The sequence below is a fragment of the Gallinula chloropus genome (genome assembly GCF_964237585.1).
Source record: "Gallinula chloropus genome assembly, chromosome: 2".
In the NCBI taxonomy this organism is placed as follows: domain Eukaryota; kingdom Metazoa; phylum Chordata; class Aves; order Gruiformes; family Rallidae; genus Gallinula; species Gallinula chloropus.
In genome coordinates this window covers 81,464,772-81,485,074 of record NC_140086.1, presented here as the reverse complement: position 1 = coordinate 81,485,074, position 20,303 = coordinate 81,464,772, and positions in this window count along the sequence as shown.

The window sequence follows — 20,303 nt, the reverse complement described above, 5'->3', positions numbered from 1 at the left end:
CAAATTATTTCTTGTCTGTGCTAACTTGCAGCCCTATTCAGGAATTTCGTGCAAGGGTACTAACTGGAATGGACCACAGTCATGCCACGAACCATTCTGATAATTTAAAAGTATAGGAAAAAATATCTCATTTATTTGGGAACAGTACCTGTGATTTTTAAATTTCCTAGTACAGATATAGCCTATGCCAGTGTCCAATCAGACTTTTCAACTGCTGACCTCACAAACCGATTGTACATAAATTTGCAAAAAGAGTAGATTTTTCCATCATGTCCTCTCCTTCCCCTCACACAGTTTTCTGACTTCATAATTTTTTATCTGGAGAGAGCTTTGGTCAGCTAACGTTCATCCAGAATCCAGGTCACAGACACAAAATAGGATCTGTTTTCTGAGTCCTGAAACAGACTTCTGGAGCTAATTCCCTGTTATGCGACAGGCCACATCTCCTTTACTACTTTTCCTGGCAATCTATACCTAACTGTTGCCTTAAACCAGCTCACAAAAGTAAATGCATATTCAGTTATTATTATTTTTACCAGAACAACTCACCATGAAGCTGGAAGTTTCCTCCATTCCTTTAAGAATACATTGGGAAGATACAAGTTATATTACTTTTTGCAGATTTGGATCTAGTACATAAGGAGCAGTGAATACAGAATAATACACAGTGAGAATAAGAAACATTTTGAATATAACTGCATTTAAAATATGTTTTGCATCCAACTTGTAAACATGTTTACTAGTACTCCTGATCTTTGAACACCTGCAGGTTACAAGTAATCAGATCCCACAGAACATAATAAACCTGATTTCATTCTCTTCTATTTAAACAACAAACCAGCTCATGGATATTCACCAGATTTGATCTGTTTTACTCAGGAGCCCCTCAAAGCCCTGTCATGATTACATTCCCCACGGTGAACCCTAGAGGGGGAAAAAGCTGCATGAATCAGTCAATCAACTCCAGTACTTCACCTCTATTTCAGCTCAAACCAAAAATCACTTTTAAAAAAGACGGATACTATATGTAAATCACTTCAAACCTTTGCCAATTTCCATCCTCCAAGATCCAAGAGTGGCACACTTCTCTTCCCTGGAACAGAACTCTTCGCCTCAGTTTCACCTTGTGGTCTTGTGCTCTTTCGTGATACCCAAAAGTTGAAACTCTTTTGAGCTTTGTCATCCCTCTGTAATTCTTATATATAGCTTGATCTTTTCATGTGAGATGACTTTTCCCCTAAGAGAGGAATAATAAACAGTATAAATGAACATAGCTAGAAAAGTAAAGAAAAGAAAAAAGAAAAAAAAAAGAAAAACAATAATGAAAATATTTTGATCTTTTTATCCCTTTCTGGAGAGTTTTAATGCCATCAGAAATAAGAGACCAAGGCACGCTTCTCAACTGGGGATGTGAGTATCAGTATGAGTTTATAAATTTTAAATGTCATTGTTGCTCTCATCCATTATTTTCAGTAAGGTTTTCACCAGACAACACCATGACTGGGGTTTGGAGCAAAGGTTTGTAAGCTGTCTGTAATATCAAACTGATTCAATGAAGCATTTTCAGACTAGTTTCATGAAAAAATGAAATGTGTGCAGCCATACTGTCTCTCTATCTAGATATTTGTAAATTTCTCCAAAAAACCTTAGGACCTGTCGATCATTTCAGTTATATTTGGTTGAGAACAGAGGGGTATTCTATTACTATTAATCCAGTAAAAATTGGTAACTGCGTAAAGAAACATTAGTGAAAGAAAAGCAGTTGCAACTCTGACCTGTACTTCCAAAATCAAACAGCTCCATAATCAATATAGTTGCAGCTCTGAGCTAAACCCAGCATTTTTCCCTTTAAATGTAAGAAGAAATGGGAGGGAACCTTGTGCAAGGGAGAAAAGACAGGGCTTCAGGGTCACGACAAGGAATGGTTTTAGGATTGAATGACTAGGAAATACAGAACACTACCTTTGTTTTTCATGCAACAACCTCTCTTTACTAGTCATGTGATGATAACTGCCTCACAGGATCAGTAAATGGCAAAAAGAGAAAGGTGGAAATGCAAAATTCATTGTTTAAGTGCCTTTGAATATAAGGGTGAGAAAGATTTCAAGCAGCTGACATAGCAGGGGCTGCTGACAGGCAGCATAGGTACCAAAGGCAGTACAGAGGGATTTGTCTGAGGCAGGTTTTTAAATGACAAGCAAGGTGTCCATCAATGAAGAATTATACCTAGAGACTGGCATCTATGAGAAATAGTTGTTTTTCCTGATTTCCACTGAGGTCCAAACTCATCAAAAAAAACTGGAACCTGCTGCCTCACCCAGAGACAAAGTACAGCAATTAAGATACTTGAACTCCTTTTCCTCTGAGAGGCAGCATTTTCAGGCTGCCACTGCACTCAATCTCCAATTTCAGAGAGGAAAAAACACAGCCTGACACAGCAACCTTGAAAGATTGCTGACCCTGTGTTGTAGCTTTTACTTTGGGTGCAATCCAAACTGAAAGTTGCTTTCTCTCTTGTTTCAGTGGTTCTAATGTTTCAGGAAGAGCCAATCCTTTCCTAATTTCCTGTAAGAGAATAGAAAGTCTGGAGGGAAAAAGGTAACTTTGTGTTTTCAGACAATTGTTTTAATGAAAACTATTGAAATTGAATATAAAATTGAATCTAGTCTTTCAGCCTGGAGAAGAGGAGGCTGAGGGGAGATCTCATCAAGCGAAGGGACACGTCCCAATCTCCTCTCTTTGGTGACCAGGGACAGAACCCAAGGGAACGGTATGAAGCTTCGACAAGGGAGGTTTAGACTGGATATTAGGAAGAGGTTCTTTACTGAGAGGGTGGTGGGGCACTGGAACAGGCTTCCCAGGGAAGGTGTCACAGCACTGAGCTTGGCTGAGTTCAAGAAGCGTCTGGATGATGCACTCACTCACATGCTCTGACTTGGTTGGCCCTGTGTAGAACTAGAAGTTGGACTCAATGATCCTTATGGGTTCCTTCCAACTCAGGATATCCTATGATTCTAGGATTAAACCAAACTTAGATGTTAATTCAACCTGAAACATAATCTACTACTGGGTACCATTTATTTTGCACAGCTGTATTGGAGGGACTTTAAAAACTGTCACAGTATCTTTGAAGCCTTTTGCTAAGGCAAGTGAGAGTTAAAGGGGATAGATAAATTGATATATAGACAAAGATTGAGAGCAAGAGAGAGAGGGAGAAACTAGCTATCACCAAAATCGCAAGTGAAGAGGGGAAGTTGTGAAAGACTATTTCCCCGGAAGAGCAGACTATAGTGGTGGGTATGTGCCAAAGTAATCATCATTATTATTTTTATACATATAGGAAATTTTTTTTTAAATCCTGTATTTATATGGAAGTAAGCATTTAGTGTGTAAGATATAAATAAGCAAGAATCGACATATAGATAGTAAATGTAGGCAGAATTTCCTTCCACTGATCTGCATTGCAGATATTCTAACTACATTGGGAAACTGTGTTGCATATTCTGTAGTCATTTTGAGTACAGAGCAGCCTGGAAAAATTTGCATTAAAGTTCCACAATCATTTAATAAATGTATTCTTTCTTGGATATCTAGAATGACAGTTGTACGCTTGTATAGGGACTCTGGCTCATTATGCAGCTCTCTTGTTCTCATTTATTTATTTATTCATTCATTTATTCATTCATTCCTTAATTGTAATAGTTACAGGATATGGGGGTTTGTTAGTTGATACTTTCAGTATTTGATCATCAAAATAACCTCACTGATTGTGCTTAATTTAAAAAAAAAAAAAGCCAAAATAACCAAGACAAGAGAGTGAGCATTTTTGCCAGGTACTTCAATGATGATTTCCACTACATGTAAAAGAGTTTGCAGGGTCATGACCTTGTTTTCTAATGCATCTTTTAACCAATTAGCACCTTTCAAAGCTAAGTGAAAAATTACAGGAATCGATGGATTTCGGGGAAAGTTAATGTATTAGTTAAACATGAGCTATTGGTAGACCCTTGTGAATAACTAAAAATAATAATGCCCTTGTATTTGTACAAATTATAAAAAAATATCTTATTGCAGGCAGAAGATTTCAAAGATTCACAGAATCACAGAATGCTAGGGTTGGAAGGGACCTCTGGAGACCATCCAGTCCAACCCCCCTGCTAATGCAGGATCACCTAGAGCAGGTTGCACAGGATTGCATCCAGATGGGTCTTGAATATCTCCAAAGATGGAGACTACACAGCCCCTCTGGGCAGCCTGTGCCAGTGCTCTGTCACTTTCAAAGTGAAGCATTTTTTCCTCATATTCAGGTGGAACTTCCTGTGTTCCAGTTAGTGCCCATTGCCCCTAGTGCTGTCACTGGGTATTCTTAAAAAGAGTCCCCTTCCCCTAGCCATCCACACTTTAGATATTTATAAGTATTTATCAGATCCCCTCTCAGTCTTTCCCAGACTTTACAGAGCCAGTTCTCTCCTCACACAAAAGATCCTCCAGTTACCTGATCACCCTTATAACCCTCCACTGGACTCTGTCCAGTAGTTCCCTGTCTTTCCTGAACTGGGAAGCCCAGAATTAGACACAGCACTCCAGGTGTAGCTTCAGTAGGTCAAAGTGGAGTGGGAAGATAACTTCCCTAAACCTTCTGGTCACGCTTTTCTTAATGCACCCCAAGACACCATTGGCTGCTTTGGCCACAAGGGCAAAATGCTGGCTCATGGAGAATTTGCTGTCCATCAGAACTCCCAGGTCCTTCTCTGCAGAGCTGCTTTCTCTGCAAGCTGCTTTCCAGTAGCTGTACCAATGCCTGATGTTATTCCACCCTAGGTGCGGGACACTACACTTCCCTCTATTGTATCTCATTTGATCCCTCTTCACTCAATTCACTAGTCTGACTGGATGTCACTGAATGGCAGAACAGCCTTCTGATACATCAGCCCCTCCCCCCTAGTTTTGAATCATCAACAAATTTGACGCATCTAATATTTAGATATCTTCAAGAATCCCTAGGCAAATAATCTCTTTTCCTTCAAGGCAAACATTGTCATTCAGTCCACTGAAATGAAAAGCAAAGGTCTCAGATTTTAGAGACTTTTAGGATATTGATGTGAATCCTTATTATTTTAGAGTCACTTTGGATTTTTTACAAAGTGAAAACTTGTAGTAAAGAATCAGTGCAGAAATATGTGTATTCCATGTCTCATAAGAACTTTCTGTTGGTTTTTAGTTTTGGAAAGAAAATATGTTCTGTGAATCTATCAAAAGAAATACTCTTTTGACATCGATCTCAGGCTTATCATTTACACGTGCATCAATAAATTTATTGCAATTACATTCCCTGCCTGAAAATTAAAACCAGACTTTTTTCCTCTAATGAAATGTTTTGAATTATGTTAAGGTTGGGTTTTTTAAATGCAAATTTCTTGACTGTGTATTCTGCCATTTCCCTGCATTTTGATTTAATATTAATGACATTAATTGGTAATTTTTTGTTGCCCATACTTTATAGATTCTTTCTACAAGAAGTTGTTCAACATAAATTTATTTGTGTGGAAGCTAGTATTAAAGATTGACATAGCTCTTCTTCATATTTAACAGGGGATATGGTGAAGATAAATTCCTCGTCTCTGTAAGAAAAGACTATCATTACAAAAGGTGAAAGATTACAAAAACGTGAAAACATGAAATTGCAAACAATAAGTGAGGAAGACCAATGTTTCGTATCTTAAAATGAAAATGTTTTTCCCTACGTGTCTAGGAGACCATACCACATATAGGATAAGATTAGAAACAGTTATAAATAATGTATGGTTATATTCTATACATTACTTTCTTTAGTTTTGTGGGATTTGTGAAAAAAATCTCTTTTTTCATCCATTAAATGTATCCTAAAGAAGAACATATTAAAGAGGAAATATTATCTGGCATTCCTAAATGCATTATAATTGTGTCAAGGCTGTCCGCATGAAACAGGAAGAATTTAGGACCAAGTTTGCAAAATCCTGAATTACTTTGGCTTTACCAATATGTTGAAACTGCTTAGTTACACCCTCCATTTTGTCCCCAAATTTGCCTTTGCCATCACTCACTCTGTGTTTGCTCTTTGGATTGAAAGAATGAAAAACTTTTTCATATAAAGGATTTTATCATGAATCCTCCACAAACTGCTGCTTAAGTTAGAGATTACCACTTAATAGGAGTATACGTACATTATAAAAACCCTACTAAACAGAAATTAAATTGAAACTTTGCACCCCTTCATTTGACTTATGCTGATAATGAGTTTTCTTTATGAACTTTAACAACGTGATTGTGCCTTTGATGACTTTTTCATTTTTCATCTTAAGAATCACAGAATCACAGAAATATATGGGTTGGAACAGACCTCTGGAGATCACTGAGTCCAACCTCTCCTGACAGAGCAGGATCAGCTAAAGCAGGTTGTACTGGACAGTGTCCAGGTTTTGAATGTCACTGGAGAAGGAGACTCCACAACCTCTTGGGGCAGCCTGTTCCTGTACTCTGCCACCTTCACAGTAAAGAAGCTCCTCATTGTATTTCCTCATGTTTAGGTGTAACTTCCTATATTCAAGTTTGTACCCATTGCCTCTTGTCCTGTCACTGGGCACCACTGAAAAATGACTGACCCCATCCTCCTGACACCCACCCTCTCAAGTACTTTTAAGCACTGATAAGACCCCCCCTTAGTCTTCTCTTCTTTAGGCTAAAAAGTCTTAAGTCCCTCAGTTCCTCCTCATAAGCAAAATTTTCTAGTCCCCTAATCATCTTCATAGCCCTTTTTTGTATGCTTTCCAGTAGCTCCCTGTCCTCCTTGAACTGTGGAGCCCAGAACTGCATGCGGTATTCCAGATGAGGCCTCACTAGTGCAGAGTAGAGGGGGAAGAGAACCTCCATAGACCTGCTGGCTACACTTTTCCTGATACACTGGTGCATGGGGTTATTTCTTCCTAGGAGCAGGACCCTACACTTCCCCTTGACGAAACAAAAGTAGAAAAAAAAATAGAAACTATAGAACCACAGACTCATAGAAAGACTATGCTTTGAAGGGACATAAAAGATAACCTAGTTCCAACAACCCTTAGAGTATTTAGAAAGGAAATTTTTACTGTAAGGATAGTGAAACACTGGAACAAGTTGCCCAGAGAAGTTGTGGATATCCCCTCCCTTGCAGTTGGATGGGATTTTGGGCAACCTGGTCTAGTGGAGAATGTCCCTGCCCATGGCAAGTGGGTTGGAACTAGATGACCTCTGAGGTATCTTCCAACCCAAACCTTTCTATGATTCTACAATTCCATGATTTAGTAAAGATTTACAAAGCATTATGGACTTTTGAGAACACCTTCCAGTATTTTCATTTTAATCTCCAATAGAAACAATGACAATGAAGTTTGACTAACTGTATGTTGGATCCAGAATTTTCTAGAATCAAGAATTAAAAAAAAATTACTAACTGATGTAAATTCAGGGTCTGGTTATGTTTTGTACCTACACTTAATTCTGATTCATTTCAATGGATTATTTGCCATATAAATCAGAAAGGCTTCCTCCTTTACAGATTTTTATTTCACAGTTCTCTTCAAGATGCTTTTGTGCTGCACTGTACTTTTTCCAAATATAAGATTATTGTCCTTTGCTAGTTGTGAGTGTTCCCTGAAGACTACCTGAGGCAGTAAAACAGAATTCATCTGACAAGGGAAATATCATTCAGCAGACAATGTAGGTTATGATGTTCTGAACATTTAGGAGGTACAACAACAAAAGACAGCAGTTCCTGTACAAGTCAGCTGTCCTTATATTCAGTTGCAGTAGCAGCTTCCTTCCATTCCTGAGCTGCAGGCAAAGTATATTTTTCTCAGTCATCCTTCATTTATGCTGTGTCTTGTATCTAACCGTGTTAGCCTTGATTGGCATCCACCTTATTTGAAAAAAAACCTACACTTTAGATTTGCTGCAGGCCAGGCCAGGCCAAGTACAGACTGTCCCAGAGCCTTTCCTTCTGAAAAAGTCACAAGATGTTAAAACTAGAACTTCAAACTATCATGATAAAAATGTTGAAGGACCTCTTTGATGTTAAAAAGTGTGGGATAATGGCTTGTAGCAATGGGCATGGAGGTTTATTCTTTGAACAAGTGTGAAAAACGTTACTGCAATTAAAAAGGGAGTAAATCATGTTTACATAAATTTCTTTGGTAATGGAATCCTCAATGATAGCTGTTTTTACTGTCCTTTGGCTTCCAGCTCAGTGGCAGTAGGAATAGCACAGCATGAGAACATGTGGGCATAAAAAAACAGTAGGAAAGATTCAACAAATGAAAACAGCAAGTAAATAATACCAAAGCTAAACAAATAAATGAAAGGTGGTATAAAGCTGGCTGAATAAGGCGAAGTGCTAAATAAAATATACATGAAAACCAAAACCAAATCAAAAGCTTTTAAGAACTCAGTTACCATGGGAGCATTTTCTAAAGGAGACTGTAACAGTAAAATAAATTTCAGACTTTTTTATTGGAACAAGTCCATAATCAGGGTGTTTTGGTTTTTTTGGGTTTTTTTTTGTAAGATTCAGCAGCCATGCAAGTCTTCTAGAGATCCTTCTACCCATTTCACCCACCCATTTCCTTCAGCATTTATATGCATTTTCCTAACACAATAAAAGCTGGTCATGAATATTTGATTCAGAATCGAACAACAGCTAAAACAAGAGAAGCATAACCCAAGAACTACCAATAGAGTCCAATGACTGAGACAATTAAAAGGCTGAGGTGCTGAATGCCGCCTTTGCCTTAGTTTTTAACAGTGAGACCAGTTTTTCCCTGAGTACCCAGACCCCTGAGCCAGAAGACAGGGATGGGAGGCATAACGCAACCCCTGTAATCCAAGCGGAAATGGTAAAGGACCTTTTCAGCATCTAGATGTATGCAAGTCTATGGGGCCAGATGAGATCTGCATGAGGGTACTGAGGGAGCTGGTGGAAGTGCTCACCAGGCCACTTTCCATCATTTATGAGCAGTCATGGCTTACTGGGGAAGTTCCAGCTGACCGGAGATTAGCAAATGTGATGCCCATTCACAAGAAGGGCCAGAAGGAGAACCTGGGGAACTATAGCCCTGTCAGTCTGACCTCAGAGCCCAGGAAGATTATGAAGCAAATCATCTTGAGTGTCAGTGTGAGGCATGTGCAGGAAAAGTGAGCAATCAAGCCCAATCAGCATGGGTTCACGAAAGGCAGGCCCTGCTTGACCAACCTGATCTCCTTCTATGGCAAGATGACCCACTTAGTGGATGAGGATAAGGCTGTGGATGTTGAATATCTGTATTTTAGCAAAGCATTTGACACTCTTTCACACAGCATTCTTGTAGACAAACTGCCTGCTCTTGGCTTGGACAGGTATATTCTTCACTGGATAAAAAACTGGCTGGATGGCTGGACTCGGAGAGTGGTGATGAATGGAGTTAAATCCAGATGGCAGCCAGTGACCAGTGGTGTTCCTCAGGGCTCTGTACTGAGCCCCGTTCTCTTTAATATCTTTATTAATGACCTGGACAAGGGGATCAAGCACACCCTTAGCAAGTTTGCAGACAACACTAAACTAAGTAAGGAGTGTTGATCTGGTTGAGGGGAGAAAGGCACTACAGAGGGATCTGAACAGGCTGGATCAATGGGCCAAGACCAATGGCATGAGATTCAAAAAAAGCCAAGTGCTAAATCTTGCATTTGGATCATAATAACCCTAAGCAGTGCTACAGGCTTGGGGAAGAATGGCTGGAAGGATGCCTGGCAGAGAAGGACTTGGGGGTGTTGATTGACAGATGTCTGAATATGAGCCAGCAGTGTGCCCAGGTGGCCAAGGTCAACAGCATCCTGGCCAGTATTAAGAACTGCGTGGTATGACTAAGGAAGTAATTGTACTCAGCACTGGTGAGGCCACACCTTGAGTACTGTGTTCTGGTTTGGTCCTCTCACTACAGAAAAGACATTGAGGTGCTGGAGTGTGTACAGAGAAGGGTGACAAGGCTGGTAAGGGGACTGGAGAATAAATGTTATGAGGAGTGGCAGAGAGAACTGTGGTTGTTTAGCCTGGAGAAGAGGAGGTTGAGGGGACACCTAACTACTCTCTACAACTATCTGAACGGAGTTTGTGGAGAGGCAGGGGCTAACCTTTTATCCCTAGGGACAAGTGATAGGACAAGAGGAAATTACATCCAGTTACGCTAGTGGAGGTTTATCTTGGATTGTAGGAAAAACTTCACAGAGAGGGTTGTCAGGCATTGGAAAGGGCTGCTTAGTGAAGTGGTGGAGTCTCCATCCCTGGAGGTATTTAAAAGACAGATAGATGTGGCGCTGAAGAACATTGTTTAGTAGTGGGTTGCAGATTAGGGTGATGGTTGGACTTGGTGATCTAAAGGGTCCCTTTCAACTAAGACAATTCTATGATTCTATGATTCTATCCAGGTGACCTAAGCAGGCTTCCAGAGCTGGATGATGATTTGATGAAAATAGATCTCTTCCTCAGAAGTCTCCCTGAGCTCCATGTCATGTCCAGACAGGCTGTAAAACAAAGAAAATAAATTAAAAAATCAGGAAATCATTTTATCTTCTAGTGTCGCAATTCTTGTCCTAGAGCCAAACACTGGGAGATGTGAGGCGAAGTCAATTCATCCTTATGGACAGAGATCATATTACAAATGATTTCTTGAAGCACTGAATTGCTTGAAAAATTTTAAAGCACACCTATATGCAAAATTTTACTACCAGCTGTTATAAAACATGCTTGAAGAGTAACAAGGAATATTTAAGACATAATACATTCCTTCTGAAGTATCCCTTCCACAATAGGTAAAGGATTATTGAGATGCTTATTTAGGATGAGGAATATTCTTCTCTTTATACAACAACTTTTATTCTGAAAGATACAGAAAACACAAATCACAAAATATACTGACAAAGAGTGACAATATAACAAGATTGTATGTATCAGTCAGTTCTTTAAAAATTCCTTCCTATTGCACTCAAACACTGGAGTTCTGTAGAGGGTATCAGAAATGTTGTAAGAAGAGCACGGAAATAACTGGTAAGAAATATGTAACTCTGATGGTACAAAATTAAAAAACACATTGAAGGTAATTTTTCATAAATTAGGAAGGAAACTGAATTAAATCCATAAAGATTTTTTGTTAAAGAAGTGGGGAATCAGATTATTGTGGTTTAACTCCAGCTGGTGACTAAGCCCCACACTAGTTGATAGCTTTTCCCCCCATGGCAGGAGGGTAGAGAGAATCAGAAGAGCAAAAGTGAAAAGACTCTTGGATTGAGATAAAGAATGTTTAAAAGGTAAAACAAAAGCTGTGCACACAAGCAAAACAAAATAAGAAATTCATTCCGTACTACCAATCAGCAGTCAGAAGTTCAGTCATATCCAGGAAAGCAGGATTCCATCATGCACAACCGTTACTTGGTAAGAAAAATGCCAACACTCCAGACAACTCCTCAACTTTATACGCTGATTATAATGTCATATGACATTGGAAATCCCATCCACAGCCTGAATCAGCTGTCCTAGCTGTGCTCTCCCAGATTTTTGTGCACCTGTCAGGGCGTGAGAAGTTGAAAAATCCTTGACTTCATTTAAAGACTTGCAACTACCCATCAAGAACTAAAAACATCAGTGTGTTTTCAACATTATTCTGAAACTAAATAAAACCCACAACACTATACCAGCTACTAGAAAGAAAATTAACTCAGCCAAAACCAAGATGTATATGAAATTCATTAGTAAATTAATAAAATTGGTTTCAGTTTTTAAGGTTTAACTTCATACATTTCCATAGTCAATCTGCACTGTGTTTAAAGACAGTTTAGACAGACACACTTATCTTAACATCAGAAAATGAGAATTGGTCATCACCTTGAAGAACTATCTTTAAACATTTTTTGACGAAGCTTGGAAACTTGGAAGAGCTGAGAAGGAAAGGTTTGTGCTGGTTCACTCCATACTTTTAGAATGCTAACAGAAGCCTTTGTTTCCAAAAAGGCCTTTCTTCAAATTTACCACTGTTTGAATGCTACCAGTGCTGAGTGATAATTTTAATTACTTTTATGTGCAATCCTGCAACCTTTCTGTAACACTTCATTGTGCCAGAGATAGCTGAACTCATGGTTTGTGTGTGAACTTCACATCTGTCCATAGTGTCTCCCAAGTTTCTCAAGGCTACAAAGGGAGTTCATGAGATTTCTCATATGAGGCCCTGGGTTTCAAATCATACATACAATATATATAAATATCTCAAACTACTTGTCTTAAGGTCAAACCACATCTTACTCTGCAACCCCAGGGCAACCTGTGTTGAAGACATTATTCAACATATTTAGAACCAAATTATTTAAAAAAAAAATAGGTCCATGAGCACTGGAATAAATAGAGCTTGGTTTCCTCTTGATTCATATTCATCATTGTACATGGAATGCAGTATCTCAGAATTGATGTGTAGCACATAAATGTTTTCTGTGCTGGAAAGTCTGTCTTTTTCTCTACATTTACTCATTTACTCATTTTCTTCTACTTCTCTTCCAGAATGGATTACCTAGTAGTCAACAAGGAATGTCATCCTACTGTTTCCTCTCTATCATGTCATATTCCAAGAGATGGGTCTTTCCTTTAGATACAGAAAATTTTCAAGGGATTTTTAGAAACTTGGCTATCTTTAAGAGCTCTATTTCTAACAAATATAGTTAAGACTGACTGACTAGAGGGTTAAGAGACACATCAGAGGAATAATACATACAAATACACCTCTGCACGTACACACTGGTGAAACCCTTTCTTACACAGGAATTCAGTTTGACAGTCCTTGACTTCAGCATTAAAATAATGAAAAAGACCAAATTCTACCTTACAAGTATATATAGAGAGAGAACCTCTAACACATCAACTTTTTCATCAACAGCATTTTTTCTTGTTAAAAATCCACTGCTTTTTTATCTTTCACTGCTATATCATACAATTTAGACTCTGTCAGTTTTTTTCTCATAATCTCATTTTGGAAAAAGTTTCTAAAGTGCTGGAGACACATACACACATATAAAATTGCCTTTGCAGTGCCATCTTTACATCTTTTAAATTAAACGTCACTGTTACTTTTGTTCATTTATCCTTTTAAATTTGATTATGATAATGCAAATGTTATGAACTCAGTTGCACAGCAAATTCAACAGAAATACCCTAGGTTCTCCCAACAAGACATTGTTGAATATAGATTTAAAATCATTATATATCATAATTCATTATCTTATTGTTTCTCCTTTGCTTGACTGGCAATTTTCCTAGCTGTTTTGACATCAGCCTTGCTCATCATGTTATTTTCTATTGGCAACTTGAGCTGCCATGAAGACGTAAAGTATGGTGATGCCCGTATAACCTTTGTTAATACACTCAGTATTACAGTTGCATTTAAGCTTCATTTACACAGGCACTGTGGCAAGCATCTAGGCCTTGCTGATGAAACAACAATATGCCAGCGTTCAGCTAACTATGATCCATATGTAAGGACTGCAGTCTATCAAGTCTTTTATATGTACAATATTGCACACCTGTGAATATAATCCCTGTTAGTGTCCTTACCTTGGTGCTTGTAAACAGGATTTTGAAAAGAGGTACCACGGAGACGTTAATTTGTATCCCAAGTACTATATTCACTATGCAGTCCAAAATGACCATTTAGCTCAGTACAGGATGCATCCTGGTTTTTATTTTACAAGCTTACAAACACATGCATATAAACTGTTACATTACAGGCTTTCTTCTTTCCTTTTGGTTAGCTTGCTTCATGCACATGAAGGAAGCCTTGCAATAGTTTCTAAGGCTTTGTTTTTCTTCTTTATAGATTCTGAAGGCTTTCTAAGGAGACTATGTTGCTACCAAAAGCTGTAAAACCTGCTTGCTAACAAGGCACATGTAAAAATTCTGGTAAGGGGATGATATATGTTATACCTTGACAATACCACTACTCTATTTGATAAAAGCAAGGAAGTGCACTTCCAATCGCCTTAGGTGCTGTGAGTAACCACACAAAATAAGAAATATTACCTGCATTCTTAGGTTCATTTTTTAAAAATAATTTTATTTTATTAAAAATAAGAGGATTTACAGATACACAAAAGCACTATTCCAAAGCCCGCTGTTACATAAATCCTTCAGTGTTGCGTAAAGCTTTCTGTACTGCAGGACAATTGTTGAGTGCAATAAAATGTTCTCTATCAATCTGTGTCATAACCAATTGCCTGTTGCCTTGAGTATAATGTATAAGCCAGCCAGAAAGCAATCTTTTTTTTTTTTTCTCTTAGAAAGATAACAGCAGCCATCCAAACTTTGTGTTGTAGCTGTCAGAAGTTGAAATAAAATGTGGATACTAAATGTCACCTACCATGTTTTGGGAGGAGATAGCAAATCCTTTTTAGCCACCATCCTTTTTTCAACTGCAATAGAATTAATTTTGATTATAGTAGCTAGTACGGGGCTATGTTTTGCATTTGTATTGGAAACAGTGTTGATAATATAGGGATGTTTTTCTTTGGTAGAGGTATTTGTTGTTGTTGTTGAGCAGTGCTACACAGAGCCAAGGCCTTTCCTGCTTCTCTCAGTGCCCCATAGGTGGGATGGCTGAAGGGTGCCTAAGAAGATGGTCAGGGACACAGCCAGGACAGTTGACTCCAACTGACCACAGGGATATTCCATACCATATGACACCATGCTCAGCCTAAAAGGGGCTTGGGGAAGAAGAATAATAACTAACATTATTTCTCACCTAGGATTCAGATATTGTGTATTCACTGAAACAGAATGGAAGGAATGAAGCAAGTAATCTATGCAGTGGGTATTTAATATTTTAAGAGAAAAATGAATATTTTTGCTGATAACAATAAAGGAAAGTACTAAATTATTTGCATATATACCTCACATTAAAAATATGTAAAACAGTAGATACACTGTTGTCACAAAGACCATACAAATTATCAGTTTATAGAATTGTATTAGTTGTCTGAGTCACACAAGTGTACTGAACTGTCTGCATCCAAGAAAAAAAATCATGAACATTGAAATGTTTATATAATTCAAATTCCTGCTATAAAACAATCACACAAGAGTTAAATGGTAAAGGCATCTACAGCTAGAGAAGTAGTTTCTATTATAGTTTGGAAAAATAAGTTTTGATCTAGTAAATTACCTTTTTTCACATCATGCTTTAGAAGAAAACCAGAATAGTCTTAAAATCAAAAATTTTTAAAATAAATATTTCAAATTACAATAGTTAACATCACACTCCTTTTCACAAGGCAAAATAGGAGAGGAAAAGTGTAAAAAAGAAGAAATAGATCTCCAGAAAATGGTTAAGAGTCTTTAAATTCTAGATAAATTTTAGCAAAACACTCTCGGATAGCCAGCTGCAGTATACGATCTTCAAAAAGACATAAAGAATATTTACTCATAAGCCAGTTTTAGATAGAGGTACACTGTATGCCAACAGTTATATAAATCAGATGATTTGCTCACTGTAATTCAAAATATCTATTGTACATGTAAAAAAGAAATCATATATCAGCAGTCCTGTGTTCCCCCAAAAAGCTGAAGATGGAAGAATTTCTCACCCTGCCACAGATCAGTAAGATTTTTGAATCATATGAGTGACTTCACAGGGGTCTGTTTAGATAGCAACCTAGGGAAATGTCTGAGGATGACAATAATTTCATCAAGGTGAGCTGTGAACTTCTGAAATTGCTGAACTGGAGCCCTAAAAGGCCTCATCACAGCAACGCATTGTCAAGGAACGGCAGGTGATGCTTTTTTAAGGAATCATTTGCAGCTTTTCTATGGAATTCCATTTTGTTTACCTTTCTGTTTAGTTTTCATGTCACTTAGAAGACATCATGCATAAACACTGCAAAAGGCTGGTTAAATACAATTCTTCCCTTTGCTCTGAGTGATAGAAATCCCAAGCAGATTGACTACACTTTTCAATTAACTTGAAAGCCATTCTGTTGACACCAGTCTGAGAGGCTTCTCTGCTCCTCAGGCAAGAAAGTATGAGCAAAGCATAACAACATTTTTCCCACTGGCTGCTGATGAACTGCATGTCTTAGAGCTGCAACAGACACAGAAAAACCTTTTGCAAAGGCTAAAGCCTGTTCTTCATTTACAGGCTATGCTGATACAGTTTGGAATGAGAAATAAACCTAAGAATGCAGTACCATTAAATCTATGCTTACAGCCTGTCAAGAGGCCAACTACTTTTTATACACAAACATTTCTCTGTATTTATGTGAAAGTGCATTCTGAAGCTATGCTTAATGGAAATATTAATGTTCATAGTTATTTTCTTTTCTAAAAAAAATCCAAAAATTAATGCATTGTTTTCAGTCATAAATATATGATAAGTGATAACTGTGCAAAATCAAATCATGGGAGATGCATGAATTAATTTCAGTAAATGTGTTTCTAGAAGCATGGAATCAGTGATAATTCTTTTGTAATTTAGCATGTCTGGCAAATTGTGGTGGTTTGACCCTGGCTGGAGGCCAGACACCCACCAAAGTAACTCTATCACTCCCCTTTTCAGCTGGACAGGGGAGAAAATATATATTGAGAGGCTCAGGAGTCGAGATAAGGACAGGGAGAGAACATTCCACAATTAGCATCACGGGCAAAACAGATTCAGCACAGAATAAAAGAAAAAAAACTCTCTAATTTATTACACTGCTCTGCACACCCAGTGACACCAGAGTTGGGTAATGAGAAGTGCAGCCAGAAGCACCTCCTCCCACCCCTCCCTTCTTAGCAGACTTCACTTTAGTCATGATTTTGCTCCTTTCTTCCCTGCATTGTGGCACAGGGAGTGGCAGGGAACGGGGGAATTGGGGTTTTGTTCAGTTCCTCACAAGTTGTTTTCCTTCTTAGCTTGGGGTGGGGGTGGGGCACAGAACATTTCTCACACCCTTCCCCTGCTCCAGAGTGGGGTCCCACCCACGAGACTCCTTCATTAACTTCGCCAACACAAGTCCTTTCCTACAGCTTTCCTATAGCTTCTGCAATTCACCAGCTGCCCCAGCATGGGTCACTTCTGTGCGCTGCAGTCGTAAATCATAGAATGTCATTCAGTCTCTCAGGCCCAGACTGCTCCAGCCTCGTCCTCCATGGAGTCACAAGCCTCCCTCCACAGCAAACCTGCTCCAGCATGGATTTCTTGCTTATTTCTGTGTCTCTGTCATTCTCCACGGGCTGCAAGTGCTGGCAGGGGCTTGCTCCAACGTGGGTCACAGCATCTCCTGTATGTTTCCAGCTGCTCCAGCGTGAGGCCTCTCCACAGGCTGCAGGCTGTTTCTTACATCTTCTCACTCCCTTCTCTGGTGGCAAAAAGCAGCTGCTTGTGGTTTTTTCTCCTAAATGTGTTTCCCAGAGGTGCTGTGATCATTGCTGATGGGCTCGGCCTGGGTCAGCAGCAACTCCGTCCTTGAGCCCGCTGGTGTTTGCTCTGTCAGGCCTGCAGAGAGCTTCCAACTGCTTCTTACAGAAGCCACCCCTTCAGCACCCACTCCTCCTCCAGAGCCCAGGCCTCCAAAACTACAACAGCAGCAATGCCATAAACCCATGTCACACTTGCAGACAACTCAGTTCTATGTAAAGATATATAGGCCGCTGTATTGTTCCACCAACAATGGAGACTCTTTTGTGAATGAATGAGGTTGAAGCCCTGTCCCTCTATGGCTAGCTCTACATCCTGAATCTCAGCCTATTTAAAATTTAATTTTTAAATTAAATTTTATTTGGGAGCCTCCCAAGCATCCCACTTTAACCTTTTACAGACACCTTCTACACTATTTTCTGACAGTCTGTGAGTATTTCTCTCATTACATGCTTTAAAATGTCAGATTGTAACTGAAAGAACAGCTGTTAAAATGGAAAAAAAATCACTAGTGGGAAGTTTAATAGGTCTTGTTAGTTTCATGCTGTAAAACCTTCACAGGGAAAGGAAGAAGAATGAAAGAGGTACTTATATATGAAATACCTTTAATTCTTGACACTTAATTTGCTTTAAACTTAGTAACTAACATAAATATCTTTGAATATTTTGGATTGCTTCTAGTTTTGGTTGATGCTATTAAAATATCTTTTACAAGTAAGTAAACATTAGAAAATATCTGGATTATGTTATCTTCAAATTCCTGCTCTAAATGTAGACTAGGCTACACATAGAGGAGACCTGCTGCTTGTTCAGCAAAGGTTCCAACACTGTGTGCGCGATGACTTTCATGGGCTGTTTTTCTCCCTAAATGAATAGGCTGCTTTTAGGACAGTAAAACTTCCTTGCTGCACTTGTGATGTGATAATGGCAAATGTCAGTATGCTTTTGCATCAGGGTTTTTCAATCACAACCTCAGGCAACCTTTGTGAGAAGGACCTTTTAAACCATAAGCTTCCCCACCTGCCCACCCTCTGCCACACACTGCTGTCCACATTAACCATGCTGTATCCATGTCCAAGGCCAAACATCCACCCTGAAGCAGCCACAAATCACAATCCAGCATATCAGCTTGAACTTGCACCTGTTTCATGTTACCCTTAATATGCTGAGCTGTGAGCTGTGGCAGCTAAGGAACAGCCATGCCACCCAATCTGCAGTCTGTGGGGCGATCATGTAGCTGGGAGCTGGGGCTGAGTGTCCCTTAGCTGGCATGTGGCATGAATACTGCAGGAGTATAAGCCAGAACACTTAAATTCATGTTACCATGGTTTGGTTCAGCTGAATTAATTGTGGCTTATTCAGATCAGCTCACATTTTTTTGAAACAGTTCATTGAGCTCTAATTTTCTGATTTCAACCACTGTCCTGAAATTACATTCTTGGATCATTAAACCCCAAGAAGCTCAACAAGCTCTCCAAATAATTGAACAAGATAAAATTCCCTTTGTGAAAGTAAGAACTACTTTTTTTCCATAATGAATTTGCTGCAGTAATAACAATAATGACAACAGGAACAAAATAGTCAATAAAAAGGCTTTCTGAAGACCAATCTCAACGGCTGCCAGATACTTCTTTCTCTTTATCTTTTTCAAAATAGTTTGAATTTTGCTAAAACAACTTGCACTAAGCAGTGTGACTTCAATTTTCACTAAAAATAATACTGTAGTCTTCAAAGCACTGAAGACATCACATCAATCATTCTTCTCATAGGGAAGCTTACTTTTCCTGGGATTTGCAACCGAACTCATTGAGAACAACATCAGCAAGGCAAAAAACTTACATCTTTTCTCTGTACAATGAAACACCAGGTTACTTCTTAAGAATACCGAGGAAATAAAAATTTATCAGAAATAATAGGCCAAGGTCTTCTGGTTTATCAGTTCAGGATTTATAGCACTTGAAGGAATTTCTAATCAACTTTGATATGAAAAGTGACAGGTCAATACTGAAAATATCCAGGCCTGTAAAACATGGGAAAACACAATCACAGATTCTCTAGGAGACAATTAAAAACCACTCATCAATACATGAGAAAGTGCAGAACAGATTAACAACTCCTTGCTGCTATTTGAAGTTTGAGAATGCACCATAATAATTTGATATTCAAATATATAACTCTGAAAGTTATAGACAAAACATGAATCACTGTTTGTTTTCCAAACAAGCAGACCTTTGTATTCTCCAGGAATCTTCACAGGAGAGTATTCCACAAACATAAATCCTTATATACCTGCATACACAGAAAACTTTCCTAAAATTCACAGGTGCTGAAATAACATTGAAAAAAAATTTCTTGCTAGCATCTTGGAAACAGATCATGAATTCAGAAATAAACTACTCAGGGTTCTATAAAAATAATTTATCACTCTTGAACAATCACACAAGATATAGGCATGTTGAAAATGTTTGCGTGAAGCTAATTGGAAAAGTGGAAATTTTCTGGTTGTCTCTCTTCTGTAAAACAAAATTAATGATTTTGTACATACATATTTCTTCATTTATCTCTTGCAAACAGAATTGTGTTTAAAATTTATTGAGAATAGTTTACAAAGATTTATCTGGTAAATGTGGAAAAGTATCTTTTATTTTTAAAAAAACAACCACTCCAACAAAAAAAGCTACAGAAACTGATAATATATTTTCAGCTACAATTACCAGATTTGTTTCAGATGATGCAGTTTCAGATGATGCACTTCCATTCTGTAAAGTTCAGGGAGCTAGGGAAATATGCTTTTAGTGAAAAATGTATGGAAAAACAAAACATTTGCAAAAAAGA